This window comes from Rhea pennata, chromosome 28, assembly GCF_028389875.1.
Source record: "Rhea pennata isolate bPtePen1 chromosome 28, bPtePen1.pri, whole genome shotgun sequence".
Lineage (NCBI taxonomy): Eukaryota > Metazoa > Chordata > Aves > Rheiformes > Rheidae > Rhea > Rhea pennata.
In genome coordinates this window covers 1678160-1693281 of record NC_084690.1, presented here as the reverse complement: position 1 = coordinate 1693281, position 15122 = coordinate 1678160, and positions in this window count along the sequence as shown.

Here is a 15122-nt window from a genome sequence, read left to right as displayed (position 1 = left end):
TGCTGTTGCTGTAAATCCAAACAATTGTTGACAGCTCTACAGTTACCTACTTGAGGAAAAGGATATAGCAGACTATTAGCATATCCACAATCTAGACAGACCTACAGGAGGAAGAGATTTCTTACAGATAAATTGCTAAGGGGGGTGGGGGGAGGATGGCATACTAAGATAGAGCTGGACAAATTCTGACCAGAGTCAGATAATTTTTTTCATGGGAAATTTGACTTAACAAGCAACTTAACTAAGGATACAGTGAATTTGACATTGTTTACAGATTTTGAAGAATGACTGGATATATTTTTAAAGAACACAATGTATGGCAAATAGGAGATGCAGACTCGGCACGTGTTGCTGGGTGACATTCTGCGGCTGCGTGGCGATGGACGTTGCCAGCAGCCAGTCTGCCCCGATGATGTATTGTAATTGTCGTGATTGCTTGTTCAGATCTACTGAGCTATTTTGAATATTCGGCCATAAACTGTGTCATAACAATAATGCACATACTGTGAAACGCTCTTATTTTTCTGTCTGCTTGGTACCCACAGAAGTTAAGATACTCATGATTTGGCTGCCAAGAGATTTCACAACGCCGCAGTAACCATTTGTTACATTTATGCTACCTGAGACAGCGGATAGTAACCATTAATCTTCCTAGAGTATCTTTCAATATTAAAGTTTTGGCTGTGGATACGCAAGCCTTAGAATCACTATACACTGTACACTAATATCAAGGTAATTGTGTTATTTATGAAGAGGTTTTGCTCTCATTGGTATAGACTTCAGAGTAATTCTGTTGCTTTCCCTTAACATTTCTTTCAATGCAAGAGTACTATCAGTTTAAGGGTCCTTGATGATGGACCCTTAAACTATGAAGGGGTAAAAGCTGTGAACAGGGTACTAAGCTAAAAGTAATTTTGAAAGCTAGCTAAAATGTCAATACTGTTCTTAGAGTCTTCTCAGAAATATGGTGGACAGTATAGCAGATGGGAACAGATAAGTTGACAACACTGTGAAAAAAAGAACACATGGATTGGAAGGTATCCTTAAGGCATATTGAACCCTTGCAAATAAGGAGTTGTCATTTGTTTATTCTGGGAGCAGCTCATGAACTAGCAGGAGAAACCAGAATGGAATTTTATAAGAAACTGAGGTCCAGATCACAGAGCATTGCATCAGTACAGCTTCATTCAAAAGAAATCCAGCTCAAATACTTAGCCATGTGAACCAAAAAATGATAAATGAGAACAATCCAGGGATTTGTTTCAAAAGACCACATCAAATGGAAAACTAAATCTCTATATAGATGCACCTTAATTAGAAAAAAAATTTAAATAAGCTCCACTGAAAATGGGGTACCCACCTTAACATTTATTAATTGAAGAACATAATAGCTTAATTTCAAGGAATATATTCTTCACACTGAACAACCTTCACACAACTATGTTCCTAATTCAGGATACGAGTAAGCACGCCATTAAGCTCATCTATACTCAGCAAAGTATTAAAGGAGTTCATAAGTCCTACCCCAATATACGAAACCGATTGTTGAAAATTACCTGAAATTCATGAAATGAAAGAAGAAATATTACAATGATTTGTGGCTAATAGAATATGATGCGAGAAATAAGAGCTGTAGAAGCTTCTGAAAAACGTAACTTTCTCCAGATCTCATCCGGAGTAAGAACAAGGCCAGAATGGATGGGGACTTGCAGTTGCACAAGTCAAAGTGCTGAGGAGATGCACAGCTAGCTTTAATGCAGATCAAGGTATCAGAGTTCAGGGTGTGGAGAGGAACACAGCTTCCTTTTAACAGAGATGCATTTAAGATGGCCAAAGAGAAAATCTTTAATCCAACTTAACCAAGCCTTTAGGTGGTCCTTGCTGCATCTACCTACACCCATCCATGAATCCCTATTCATAATAAAGTATGTAATGACACAAGCATTACATACTGCAATATAATTGTGCACATCTACTGCAAGTACAGAGTATTAAAAACATATAACAACATTAAGTTTGGTTTAAAGGCAAGAAAATCTAAAGTTAAGTCTGTTACTCCATCCTGTGGTATGTAGGTATTACAACACGTTTTTTTAAATCCAAGAAAACAAATATTTTTCGGTGATATACTGTAACGTCTAGGTGTATCAGAACACCTTTCAAGCTTCCTTTTGAACATCCTTCCTCCTGCACGTGGAGGATGAGAAAAGATGAGCCCTGCAGGACTGTGCTTTGTCGTAGCATTCTTTTGTATCTTTAGTTGGGACATTAAAGGAGAACAGATTTTAGGTCTGAACTAGTAGAAGCTTACAAGGTTCAGCTAGGCGGATGTTCTTACTACATACCTAGAGTCTGACTTTATATCCCTGGGTTTCTGATTTAAACACACATTATTTTCCTAGTTAAGTGGAACAAGGGAAGAGATAGACTCATTCCCATCAACTTCAATATTCCACTGAAGGAAATTCAATCCCCCCCCCCAATGAGTGTCAATTCAAACTGCAAAAGAAGCCTAGATCTTAGTACTTCATCTCCAATCTCAATACACACCTTTTGGGGAACCTAAAGGATTTCAGAGATGTGTCCTGACCTCAGAATGTCACTTAAAGCATAAATGTAATTTGTTTGCTATCCTTTCTACTCTAATTACATGTCTTCTCATCAGTTTAAGCAAGCACACGTCCAGCCTTGTACTGGAAAGACCAGTGAACAGGCTCACGCTATCATTTTACTAATGTTCTGCGATGGTTCTCTGGTCGGGCAAGTGGTCTGCTCAGCAATGGGGTGGGTATAGACCTGACCTTGAAATACTTCAAATCATGCTAGCAAGGTTATTCAAAGCTCATCTAAGCTTGGCCATCAGTCATCCTGTTGCCAGTCTCATAATATTTTCACATGATATTTTTCTTAAAGTCCCAGTACCTGAAATGAAAGAAGGTTATCCTAAAAAATCTGTGGTTGGAGAGAAGAGTAGTATGAACTGGAGAGCTGGAAATTGAAAGACACAGGAAATCAACTTAATTGTTAAATTTTCAAGGTAATCTCTAGAAAAACACTTTATCGCAGTAAGGGTCCAAGACATGCTTTTTTTATTATTATTTTTTAATGCCAGTAGTAAAAGAGCCAGCTAATAAGACAAAGAAAATTTTTTTCCAAATCTGTCTTTCCATTGATCTCAATACTTCTGATACTAAAGTCACAGAAAGACATCTATTCTGTAAACAGACAGGTTGGTTAAAGCTGTTGCTGCCTTGCAGCATACCCTTGGGCTGGAAGGTACCTCCCAGGCTGAACCGTTCACACTCCTTAACCTGCCTTAAGCAAATTCAGTCAGGTTGGCTTAAAAACTGAGAATGGTTTTGTAAGTTAACTCAGCTGACTTCATTCAAAGCTGATTAAAGACAGTTCCTTGCAAGGAGCGGAGTCTGGGACAACAGCCTCAGAAAGCATGCAGTGACAAGTCCCTAAGGGGAGGATGTCCATTTACACAACTTGGTCCAGCAGAAAATACCTGATCATCACCGTCAACGTGCACCTGCTCAGACAGTACGTGGTACTACACATAATAACCAGTTAATGAAGAGACAGAAAATCTGCTGATGAAAGACAGATGATTTCCCCCCTTTCCTCCTTTAGCCTCAATTTTATCCAGCTGAATCAACTTCTCCTTGATTTGCTATATGTCAGCAATCAGACATACAAAACACAATGCTATCGACAAGAAAAGCAGGGGGGAAAAAAAAATCTCACCCACTGCAATATACTACCTTCAAATTTGTTCTTTGGGCAATTTCTCAGCATTATGATTTTTAAACTCTAAACAAAATTCTTACTAACCGAGAAGGCTCTAACTGACAGCAAAAGCATAAATATTATTCACAGATGTGCATTCCCAATAGAAGTTATGTTTTAAGACAGACAAGCAAAAGGAAAAGCAATAGTTACATACCAAAATAAGGCAGTACCTCTTGAAAAGAATCATCGTAGCAAACAGCCTAAGTTTCACTCAGTCAGAGATTAAAAGAAAAATCTTTTTTCGTAGCTGAAAAAGAGAAAATCACATGTTTTGGTTTTCCAGCAGAGGTAGTGCATTTTGAAACAGCGGCTGTCAATTTAGCTGCAGATCAAAAGTGTCCTTTTACAGCTGTTGTTAACACGCATTCACGAAATCTGTATGAACACAAATGTCCCGTCAGTTTAGCAAATACATACTTACCTTCAAAGTAAAGTAGAATTTCAAATATGTTAACACTGGCAGGATCCAGTATGCAAAAGCATCTTCGCTAGTCAACAGTTAAGGGAGTTTTCTTCACTTCAGAGGAGCAGTACAAAAGCTAGGCGCTAGTTTTACAGGGATCCATCAAAACCCTGACAGTAAAACTGAACAAACGCAATAGGAATTTGAAGCTAAGTATTTTAATTTGGTTTCTAAATCCGAATGAAGCGCAGAGCTGTAAGAAACTTATCAGCTTTCCAGAAAGCTGAGAAAGGATGCAAAACACTGATAGCAGTGAGACGCAGAACACCTGACATACTTTAATTTTACCTCCCTGCCTAAATTGCAGTTAATTGTTAATACAAGTATTAAACATATTGCAGCCTAATACTCATTCTTCCAAATTTAATTGTCCGGTCTGCAACAAAGTATTTCTTTTATTATTGCAGCCACCTCGATCATCTGACGAGGCTTAGATGATCAACTTAATTCACTGTTAGATATGTAGCTATTTAGATCAACCCATTACCAAAAGGAAACCATCTCCAATGTGAAACACACTCCAAGTCCAAAACCCCCCTGGTGTCTGCAGGCATTTAAAAACGAGCTTCATTTGCACCCCTGTACTCACTGCTGAACGTGACTTAAACAACCACTGTTAGGGGCAGGGTCAACCACACAGCACGAAGGGTTCCCTCGCAAGGGACCAACGCTAGCAGAGACTCTGACCACGCAGCTGGATCCACGGAGAGAGAGAAATGACCCAAATAAAACAAATTCACCTTTCGCAGATCCATCTCTGCAGAACTGGATGAAGGATTGGATTAATGTGTTCTAAACATCTCTGTAAAAATCTCAATAAATCTTAATAAACTACCATACCACTGCTTCCTAAGGAAAGGCACAGTCCCCTTTCCTACAGTTTCACCTTCCACCATAAACTAACATTCTTCCTTTTTAAGCCAGGAAAACTTTTTGCCCGGCCACTGCTCTCCACGCATAGTTCATTCTTCATTAATGCAATTATCCCGCTGCAGAACTAACACGTGAGTTGGATTTGACCGCAGTCCCTGCAAAGAGAGTAGAAACAAGCACCCTTCTGGGGGTGGGAGTCAGGCTGGAGGAATCACCACTCTTGGTGCAAAAGCAGAGCAACGCACGAGCCTCACCAAATACCACGTTACACACTTCTCGCGGAGACACGGATGACAAGCGCAAAGGTTACGATTCTGTGCCTGTTTCCACTTCTGCATTTTCAGAAGGGTTTTCTTAAGAACAGTCAGGTTCCTACTTGTCTCTCTCCCTCTTCATTCCCCCCTTGCCCAACTCTGACAAAAGTCTTCTATTTGAGCAATCCTTTGCTATTTACGATACAAAGAACCAGGAGCAATGAGGAAAAATGCTTTCCAGAGAGAAATCTCAGAAAGCCAGTATATGGAGATTGCCCAAACTGCCACTAAAATAGATTAAGCGAACTATCATTAAAAGGCATTTTTAAGTTTGCTTTGTTCTAACACGGTGCCTTTTGCTTTACTGCTAAGCTGCTCTTAGAGCAATGGCCTATGGATTTAAAAAGAAAAAAAAAAAGTTAAGTGAGGGGGGAAATTATTAAATTTAATACTAAATTTCCTCTTTACACTCAGCAATAAAAATATTTCGTAAAAAGGTATCTACCATAACATTGAAAACCTCAGGACAATTAAACCCTTCAATCCTGCATATCTGACAAAAAATAACCTACTTTAAACATGGCTGGGGCTAAGCATAGTAAAGATTTTATACCCTATGTCAATATGAGAGAAAAATGTAATTGTCTTAGAGACAATTTTAAAAGCTGAATTTGCACTTACATGTTGAGGTATTATTCTAATTAGCATCCTATCAGCACTATTTACAATGTGAATACATGCTTGTAATTCTTCACGATGAATTTTTTCTGCGCAGGCAAAAACTGTTTGGGGGAGTGTTTTGCTCATTCTGCATGCTGACTAGGTGAGCTGATCTGATACGCATCAGTAAACAGACATATAGATATATATATATTATATATAACAGAAATGTCATATTGGTCTGTAATTTTTTATAGCATCATCTCACACCATGAAATCATTTGTAAGGCAGTTACAGTGCAACTTTCTTCTCTGCCGATTTGAACCCAGCTGGATGGGAGTCCAGCTAAGCCCATGAGGTGCACAGCGCGGAGAATTAGCTTCCACCCCACCTGACTCCCCCCCGGGTGCGTTAGCCCAGCACCTCCAGGCCATCAGGAGAGGGTTTTTTCTGGAGCTTTGGGGGTGCCTCACGGTCGGAGGCAGGCAGGTGCAGGCGCATGCAGCAGCTTGTTCGCAGCAGAAAGGCTGCGATTCCAACGAGGACTCATGAAGGTTTTTGCCTGCGGACTCGAGAGCTGCTGTGGGACCCACGTGCCAGCCTGCAAGAGCCTCACCTCCTGTTTAAGGAAGGACAAAGAAACTAAAACTCTAATATCTCACTCTCTTTGACATCACTGAGAGATGTTCTCACCCAAAAGTTTCACAAGAGGGGACAAAGTGCCGAGCAACTCTCCGGTCTCTACGTACGTGGTCGCCTTTCCCTTGCTATACACTAAATTCACACTGCAGAGTGAAAAACTGTTCAAGATTGAACACGCAAGCAATGTGACAGTTCACTTATTTTACTACTTATTCCCGAGCATTATAATGAACATGGAGCAGGGAAAAGAAAGGTCTGTTAATTTGTTTGTATTAGAGCTACTGCTATTAAACTGAAAATAACTCCTGATTCACAATTGAATAATCTGAAGTCATCCTGATTTTAAAGAGTGTTAAAAACAGCAGCTGGGCTGCAGATATCTACTTTCTAATGTATAATGCCAAGAAACAAGAAAATTCTTAGGAATAATTATGCCTTCTTGCTCAACATTTTTTCAAACCATTGGCTTCATCTGCTGGTAAATGAGAACACAGTGTTATCTATAATGAATCAAATTCTATAATTAACATGTGAAGTTGCAGAAGAATTAAATGCATTTTATGTGACTGGGATGGAGGGGGCAGGAACAGACTAATCTTAAAACAGCATGCATCTCCGATGAAAAAAAGGAAGACGAAAAGCAGCACTTTACATTCACCGCACAAAGTATCTACCCATTTAGGACCATTTTAAACTTTAAAACTGAAAACCCAATCGAATAAGAAATTCAGCTATATTAGTTGTACCAATTCTAAAACTTTAACAGAGCTATTACTTTACACTTTTGTCAAAATTAGGTAACTTTGTGCTGTCTGCAGTACGGATGAGGCAGAGGATCAGAGGAGTAAAATGGCCTGAGGCTAAAACCCTGGCGTGACTCCCACCCCTGCCGCTCCTGCTAGGGGTGGCAGGGGAAGTAGCAAGAGAAAAAGCTTAAGCAGAAAACCTCCCGCTTCCTCCAGGGGTTTGATTTGCCTCTCATATAACTTGGATGATCTTAGTGCAGCTAATCCCATTTTTCAACAGGAGCAGGGTTTTTGTGCATCACAGTTGACAGAAATTTTGTCATATTTGGTAAAGGATGAACGCATAACTCTCAAGTCCTGTAGTAACCAAAAAGGAGCCCTACTGCCTATTTACGGGTTGATGTCCACCTGAAATTCTCTTCTGTTGACCGCAAAAAGTTTGCAAATCACAGCAGGCTTAACTTAAATTTAAAAAAATAGATAAAGCAGTAAAATAGGTGAAACCACCAATTTTTAATCTAATATCAAAATGGGGGTTATCCAGAAGGTATTTCGTTTGTCCTCCTCAAAAAGGGTATTGAGCTACATGTTACAATAATCAAAATAAATATGATTATTTTCAATTTTTACATTCTGTTTAAAACCAAAAAAGGAAAAAAAAAGGCAGTTACAAAATTTTAAAAACTAACAGCCTTCCTTTTAAGAAAGTGTCCAGTGAAAACAGTATTAGGCATCTGTCCGCTTTTCTCACAGAAAAATCTTATGAATACCAAGCCATTTCAAAACTTGCCTAAATCAGCCTGAAGAGTATTTCATCAACATCAGTGGCACTGAAGTCTGAGGCAGGATTTATCGATACCCTAACGCACCATCCGGCTCCCTCTTCAACCAAGAAGACCCACCAGCCGCGCCGCACGGACCGCGAAGCGCGCTGACCTTCGGCACCGGCGCACCAAACCCGCTCCGCGCCTCCCCCGCCTGGGTGGCTTCTGCAGGGAGAGAAGTTCAGGGCGAGGGTAGCCCACAGCACCAACACAAGAGGTCTTCACGTTAGTAGGAAATTACAGGACTGTTTTATCGTCTTTTCAGTATTACTCCAATTCCCCCTCTTCACAGCAAGGGCGGTGGGAAGATTTGGTTAGGAAGACTGGAAAGCAGCAGCATGGTCGGAGCGCGCCGAGACACTGCTCAAGCAAGGAAAGAAGAGCAGAGGAAAAGTTGAGGCTTCTTCCAGGTTACCTTGCATATCAAGTTATCATGTATTACGTTTTTTTCTTCTGTGTTCTCTATAATGGTTTGCATTAATTTATTAAGATTCCTTTAATTATATTGCAAATGAAATAATTAAGCTGGAATAGGTTGTTTTGTGCTGTAACTATATTTTTCTTCTCTGCTTAATCTCCCATGAAATTTTAAGAGTATTATACTATCTGGTTTTTTTTGGGGGGGGGGGGGGAGAGGGGAGGGGGAGATTTTTTTTTAATCTTCCAAGCCCTGTAAGTATTTAGGAGAAAATTTGCTCAAGCTGTTTCTAGGTTGCTCTCTGCTTAGCAAAGTGAAGATTATAATTTCACTAGAGTTTAATGGCAAGTCTCCTTTTCTTTTTCTCTCATTCTTCCCTGCACACTGACCCCAATTATTCTCATAAATCAGATTAGCCTTGTTGACTTCAATCACTTCAATCATTAAGAAACAGAATGAAGAAGCAAACGCCTTCTAAGCAATTTTCCTCAGAGCTCCAGTAATAGCCCATTCTAATAAATTTTGGCAGGAGAGTGTTTTCTCTTTGCATGAACTTTAAGGCACCTGAAGGCACATTGCATCTGGCAGGTTCTCAAGAAACCCTTTAGGAATTCCGAGGTGGAAGCTTTTCTTAGGTTTTACTTCATTTCCGTGGTTCAACAGAATAGATATCAGGGTGATTACACAAAACTGCTACATAATTAGCATTGCTTTAAGTTCCCTTGCTAAACATCCAGAACAAAACCCCAGTATTTATATGTCCTTCCACAATTGCAGAATTTTCTGCTGGCTGGGACATCAGAGAACAGTGTGTGTGTGTATATATATATATATGTATATATACACACACATATGTATGTATGTATATGTATATATGTATATATATTAGCCATAATGTGCGCACCAACTTCAGCCTTGATTTTACATGCTGCTCCTTCCTACATTGACGCATCAAAGTTTTCTTTGACAAGCTAATGAAGGATCTTCTAATCTCGTTAACCATTACCTGGTCACCCTAAAACCTCTGGCTCTGCATCTGTTTCAACTGTCTTTTCTGAACACAAGTGGCTGGAATTGTAAAGGGTTTTCTGGAGAAGGCCTCTCAATTTTATCAAGATAGGTTCAGTGACATCAGCTGAGTTGCTCTTGATTCATACAAGAGCATAAACATATTCTTCCCCTTTCTACTCGAGTCAGAAATAAAAACTAGTTTTTGTCTTCATTTTTTCTTCAGATATATGTGACCAATATAATTTTGGTTCTGCTGTTTCTTACACAGCTGCAACACTGATGTGAGAAGCTACCATAATAGGACATTGTCTGCTTATGCTGATTTTGTAGTGATATAAATAAAAATCAATAGTAAAAAACAAGACACATCAAGACCCAACTGCTCAAGGCAAGCACAAGATGTGTAACCTTATGAGCAACAACCAACCTGAGCATCACCTTAACCAATCCTTTGTGTAAAATTACTGCAAAATGAGTGAAGAACATGACCACTCTGATATGGCAGGTCATGGTTATTTCTGCTCTCTGGAGGCAGATCACGTCTGCTCAGCACGTCTGAGCTCTGGCAGAGATGCCCACACTAGCGCCAGGCTGTTAGCTCCAGGACCAGGACACCGTGTGTGCGCGGCTGTGCCTGTGCCGCTGATATACAACTGCGATGCTTCCGGACTCGAACTGGTGGCCGCGCACCGCGCTCGCCTGCGACACGTGAACGTGCTATGTCCAGCAGCTCTTGGTCATGCTCCAACTGAGCAATGCGAGCACACAAGCAAGTATGGACAGATAACCAAACTGGGATTTAGATTCTTGCCATCTGCTTGTTGCTTGTGTTGCTTGTACTCCCTGTTCCTGTTTTCTCCCTTCTGCAAAATAAGAGAGCAGGTCCAACCTCCATTATAAAACATCCTGACAAGTCCTGATGAAATGATGTAGAACATTCAGTGCCTATGTAATACCTATTTTGCCAAATGTGACTCCAACATTTATAATCAGGACCCAGGAGTCAACAGCAGAGCTATGAAAACATTCTTAAGATTTTATTGTCAAACTTCAAGAAGTAAGAACCTCAAATGTGGAATGAAGAGTAAAGCACACCAATATTTCAAATCCCTCTTTTACAGCAACGTAAAATGGTCATCTAATGCAGTGCTATCATAAAATTAAATCATGCTCACTTGTCATTTTGTATGGTCTATGCCGACAGATTAAAAACTACACGGCAAAATGTAATTTCCCAAACTGAAGGTATAAGAGGAATTTGAAATATCTTCCTCTGCAGTGTCTGCTCAGTCCTGTTTCCTCATGGTAATAAAGCAACAGCCACAGTTGGATAGAATTTAGTACTACTATCTGCCTTCAGGGTACAAGCAACACTCGTCCTAACGGTGCCAGGAGAAACAGCAGGTAGTGACAATTACGATAGCATGCCAAGGTTATCTTTTTTATTCTGAGAACTCCTGGGCGAAAAAAAAGAGAGAGAGAGAGAGATTAAAATTGTAGAAATATAAAGTCAAGAGAAATGAAAATTGTTTATCCCCACTCCACTCTACTTCCAAGTTCAAAGTATGACTTGTTGTACTTGCCCAAGATGACGTTCAGTAAGGGCTACACCAAAGAACTTCTCGTCTTCATAGTGTATCAAGACACAAATACAGGAAATACAGTGCATTTTACAGCAGAAGCCCCTTTAACTAGAGTAACCTTTGTTTCTATAAGGAATCATTCCCACTTGTAGCTAGCAAGAAAGCCGAATGCTGTATAAGGCTGCGTAAGCACAGAGAGATGGCCAGCAGCCCGAATTAGTTGACTCCTGCTACAAGTATCCATGAGACTGCTGCTGTCACAGGCCAACTTGTGCTCTCATCCACTGCACAACACCCTGTAAACACAGCACAGCTCAGCCAGATACACTGGAGTCAGTTCCAAGGTACCTGGAGGTGGTAAATCTGTGCTTACATGTAAGCAGCAGCAGGAACAGATCGCCAAAAAAGGTTGGGGCTGCAAATGCACAAGAGCTCTGGGGACAAACTCAGGCCAAAGCTTCCTGAAATGAATAACGGAGTAACGTCTCTGGCAGTAGCTCCTGCTCATAAGTGATATTCAGATATATTCAATTCAGCACTTCAGAAAGTCATGAAAATGAGTAAAAGTGGCACTTGAAAAGCCTGAAATGCACCATAATCGAACACAAATGTATCTGCACATGCTTACACATCTAATAAAAACAGCACATACGACCATTCAAAAGACCTGCTTCTCATGATAGTCTCCTTATGTTGTGACATTTTTAAAAGCCCTAAATTGAGAAGAAACCCTCTGTAATTTAGGCTCAGACAGCTTGGAGGGGTACTTGTCCTACATAAACATGTGCAGGAAATGTCTAACTTTACCGAAAGTCATATACATACTGCAGCTGGCTACGTGCTCTGGCAGACACTCTGGGCCAAACCTGTATTGATTAAAAGACCTGTTAAGATTTATCAGACTTGAGAATGCACTCTGGCTGATTACGATTTCTGCTTTCAAGTCCACAGTTGGTACAAATTTTCACATGTGATATAAAGCTGTTGGATTTCCTCCACTGTCACCTGAAATTTGACGTGAACATTCTTAATCTCAACATTGGAAAAGCAGGAATCTAACGCATCCAAAGAGAAAAAATCTACTAGAATTTATTGAACAGAAGGGCATCTCATGCCTGTCAGGGCTCTAGGAAAACAGTTGAGCACAGATGAGATTCAGAATATGTAAATGTCCATACAAATACACAATAAATGTGAAATTCAGCTTAAGGTCTATACAGTAATGATTCCTGTTGCTTCGGTATCTTGTATCCTTTCCTCTGTGTAGGATAAGCTTCACATTAATATCCTATAGCACCTGCAAAAAGGGATTTTCCTGCTTGCAACTGAACCACATGGAAAACATTTACATCTTAATTAAAAGTGACACACAGTTTGTCCTACTAGCAATTTCCTAGCTCATGCTAAACATGCTGATCTAATTTAACTACAGACACAAACCAAAATGTCAAATATATCTTTCAGAATTCATCTGCTGTTCCCTTATCTTACGGCAGTATTCCTGATGCTATAAGTTTAGTTCACCCAAAGCCTTCTGGTACTAAAAATTTGCAGAAAATTCTATACCTAAACACACAAACTTATACTATTTAAGCAAATAGTACTGTGAATAGAATGACCTCAGATGAAAAAAGAAGTCAACACTTGATGTCTTTCACCGAAAATTATATGTGCATAAGCATTTACAAATTTGTCTATTCTTAAAGGATGCACCTGAGTTAGAAATGTACGTCTTATCAGCTTATTCACATGCTCAGCCAAATCCTTAGAATCTGGCTAGGTAACCGACTGTTGTGGCACTGTTTAGACTACATCAATGTTTTTGCGACCACACCATCACAGACAGGAATGGCAATATTTTAAAGTTTAAGTACCTAAATTTCAGGCACAGTCAAATAGCTCTTTTCAGTTCCAGGAATACAGAAACAAAAACGTGTCTGAAGCTGGATTCTGGCACTTACATGCTATCATTTAATCTAAAATATTTGCAGTATGTGAATGGACCTTTTTAGTCCGTCTTCCACCACATTTCACACATACAAGATGATAGCCCTAGCAAAAAGAACAACCTACTCAGAAACACGCCTCAAAGCTCAGACCGAGAAGGACCACTCCTAGAAATGATTTATGAAGTTTCACACTCATTTACTCAGTGCTAGAAACTAGACTGATGTTTTTTGGTTTTTATCTAATTTTTATTGCTGTGAGAAGTACCTGGTCTCTGTGGACAAGGTTTTTGAAGGTACCTAGCTGCTTAAATACATAAACAAACATTCTTTGAGATTTTCAAAAATATCTTAAAATTTAAAAAGGAGACATATGCAAATACCTTGTTGAGGGACTCAAAAACAAACAAAAAATCTACTTATACCTATCTGCTTCTTCAGGTACCTAACTTCTCCAAAGACTCTCCACACAACTAGAGTCCTCAAAATCTCTGCAGCGATGGTCAAACAAGGTGCAGTGCTCAATACAACATGAGAGTGAAGTACTTCAATCTCCTTTAAAAGTACAGCAGAAGTCCAAGTCCAGAAAAATTAGGTCATATATGTGCTGATCTTTAATGAAGTGCAGTATTAAAGCACTTGCCTAACTTAACATCAGTTGTGATGTGTTTTCCTAGAATCAGCAGCATGTTTCATCCTAAAAATACACACAAAAATAGCATGTTATCGTATTTTTTGTTGTTTATATTTGTTTGTGACTTCAAAAATATGAAGTGGGAGTTAATAGTGTTTAGCGCATGTAACTGATTCATTTTTCAAAATCTGGACCTTAACATTGCCTTTGAGTCATCCTAGTTATATTTAGCAGCAAGCAAATGCCTTGCAATTTCCTTACGTACACATACAAAGAGGTTTTAATCAAAACTGAGCAGAAGAAACTGCAACTATCCCACAGCAGCGTCCTCTTCCAAAGTCAGGGACAAGGTTAACATGGATTTTCAAGTAAAATGGATCCCCAAAGATTATCTATCAGAGATTTCCGGTAGCAAAGTGCTGACAAAAAGCTAAACGGCAGTTCTTGGTGGTTCACTGCAGCAGCAATGGGATCTGAGCAAAGAGCATTAAGCTCTAGTGACAAACCAAAAAAGTCCAGCTCTGTTAATTAAGGCTGTAAAAGCCCAACACGCACTTCTGTGCTAGCAGGCACCAATAGCAGAAGCGGCAATAGATCATTTGAATTAATTTCAACACCAAAAGGCCTTCCTTGCCCCTCTTTCATCTCTGTTTCCCAGTTAACCTTAATGGAATGTAATCAAAATGTCCACACGCTTGCTAGCGTAAGGATCACACTTCCACCAAAAATTAAGCCAGAACCTGATCTACAGGCTTTGACCAAGAAAAGGACCAAATCTAGTCTCGCTGCATCTCCATTGTCCCCATGAAAAAACTTTGCAAGCACTCTCACCCAAAACATGGGGATTTTTCCTTTTTAAAAAATCGCTCGAAATTTCGCTACAGTTTATGTAAAATTGTGACAGGCCATTACATTAATTGAAATGTGTTACAGGAGTTAAATTTTTACGCAAGGTGATTAAAGCGCTGCTTCCATTACCATCAGTCTGAGTTCTTTACGAGTGCAGTGAAGACAGCTGTGTGTGCGCTCTCGGAGCAATTCCAGCGATCACCGCTGAGCGTTATTAGCCTAGTGCTCAAAGTATTGGCCTCCTTGGTCATTACTAGAATGCATCTGGAAGCCTACAGTAAAGAAACATTTGTGTGGTGTCACTCATTAACATCTCTTTGGATTGCCCAGGACACAAGCGACTCTGACAACAGGTACAAAGAACAGAGAGAAGAATTCAAAGAAAAAAATCAGTGACCTGCCCACATCCATACAGGGAGTTTA